The 2,201-nt window shown below is 47.5% G+C and overlaps 1 pseudogene; it reads left to right on the top strand.

Annotated features, from left to right (window-relative positions):
* LOC102876075 overlaps nt 1-1,993 on the top strand; it is a 40,983-nt pseudogene extending 38,990 nt beyond the window's left edge.
* Nucleotides 1,994-2,201: the final 208 nt, after the last annotated feature.

Raw genomic sequence — 2,201 nt, 5'->3', positions numbered from 1 at the left:
TTTGGAGTGTTTCTCTTTTTTAAATTATGAATGATGCTTCTTTGAAAATCCATGTATAAGTTTTTGCGTATGTACAAAATTTGATTGAAACTGACTTAAAATTATTAGCCTTTGAGTTATTAATCCAGGAATCCTGGTGCTCCAATATTAAGTCTTAGGCTGACAATTGAGAGGTCAGCTGTTCAAATCCACCAAGGACTTCACTGAAGAAAGATGAAGCAGTCACTTCTGTAAAGATTTGCAATCTTGAAAACTCTGTGGACAGTTCTATCCTGTCCAAGAGCATCACTGTGAGTTCAGATTCATTCCCCAAATGTTGTGTATCATCAAGTTGGAACCAACTCAGAGCTGACCGTCCAGTGGGTTTTCAGTGGCAGTAAATAACCCATCCTTTTTTCACAGGGCAGCTAGTGGATTCAAACTGCATACCTTTTGGATCATAGGGCAGCTTCTCATCATCAGACCACCACAACTCCCTAACATCATAGTGAGATTTTATCCCCGCCCAACAAGTCCCAGACTTCCAGAGTGGTCCAAACCATTAATATGCTTGGCTGCTAATAGCGGTGCACCTCCAGGGAAGTGGTTTAGAATTGTTGGTGTTTTCAATGGTAAAGCAAAGCAAAGCTATGCCTTTTAGATGCAGCCCTCCGTAGAGAGCCTTTCCCTCTGTCCCTTGGTATAGCTAATCAGCAATTTTATTTTTTTTTTGCCAGTCAGTTAACACTCTTGGTAACAGCAGCTGGGAAATCAGGAGGTGAATTGCATTGGGAAAGTCAGCTGTGAGGGACCTCTCAAGAGTACTGAAGTGCAGCGACATCAGCCTGGAGACTAAGGTGCACCTGATCCAGGCTATAGTCTTTGCAATTAGGTGCTATGCATCGGAGAGTTGGACAGTGAATAGTAATGATAGTAAGAGAATTAATGCCTTTGAGCTGTGGTGCTGGAGAAGAGTGTTGAATATACCATGGACTGCTAGGAGAACAAACAGGTGTGTCCTGGAGAGGGTGAAACCAGAATGAAACCTGGAGTAAAGGATCCTGAAGCTTTGTCTGACATACTTTGGGCATGTTGCAAGGAGGGACTGGTCCTTGGAGAGCGACATCATGCTTGGGAAAGTGGAAGGATGGCACAGGAGAGGAAGACCCTCGATGAGATGGATCGATTCTGTGAGTTGGTGGGAATGAATGTGTTTGAGACAGCGAGGTTGGCATAGGATAGAGCAGGGTTTAGGGCTGTTGTACACAGGGTCGCTATGAGTCGCAAATGACTTGATGGCACAAAGCAACAATCAGCAAGTGGTCTGTGTCCAGTCTTGTATGATTCACCATGTAACCAGTTTAAACTAACCAGTTTAAAGACCAGATTTTTTATATTTCCGGGCCGCCCACCACCCAGCTCGCCTCGGCCGCTGCCGCCCGGGCACAGTCCAGCGCCGCCCCGCCTGCTGCTGGCCATCCGGCCCTGTTCGCCCACCGAGATGCCGATTTCACCGGCTACAGGAGGGTGCTGAGCAAGGATAATTTCGAGGAGTATCTGCGCGCACTTGATGTGAACGTGGCCTTGTGCAAGATTGCCACCTTGCTCAAGCCAGACAAAGAGATCCTGCAGGAGGGCGACCCTATGATCATCCGCTCCCTGAGCACTTTCAGGAACTACATCCTGGACTTCCAGGTCGGGAAGGAGTTCCAAGAGGATGTGACGGGCATAGATGACCGCAAGTGCATGACCACGGTGAGCTGGGACAGCGACAAGCTCGAGTGTGTGCAGAGAGAAGGAGAGCCGCGGCTGCACCCAGTGGATCCAAGGTGATGAGCTGCACTTGGAGATGCGAGTGCAAGGTGTGGTCTGGAAGCAAGTGTTCAAGAAGGTGCAGTGGGGCCCAGTGGACAGCCGGGCCGTGGCCTCCAGAGAGGAGTGTGTGACGTGCGAGCTGAGACGCACAGCATTAAGCAGAGATGTCCAGCCCTTGCCCTCTCCAGGCATCTATTAGTGGAATGTGTCTTTTGACTTTATCTTTTACTTTTTCGTAAAACTTAGAAGGACATCCCAATAAAAATGATCTCTGCTTCCAAGAAGGAAAAAAAAAGACCAGATTTTCCTACACCTCAAATGTCAAAGTTTTCAGTTCTCAAATCTCTGGCTGAACTGCTAACAGAAAGCTTGAAAGTTTTACTCCAAAGCATCTTGGAGAATAGGGC

Source organism: Elephantulus edwardii, unplaced genomic scaffold, assembly GCF_000299155.1.
Source record: "Elephantulus edwardii isolate Elephantulus edwardi_28Jun2011 unplaced genomic scaffold, EleEdw1.0 scaffold00088, whole genome shotgun sequence".
NCBI lineage: Eukaryota > Metazoa > Chordata > Mammalia > Macroscelidea > Macroscelididae > Elephantulus > Elephantulus edwardii.
This window is presented reverse-complemented; position numbering and strand designations above follow the sequence as displayed.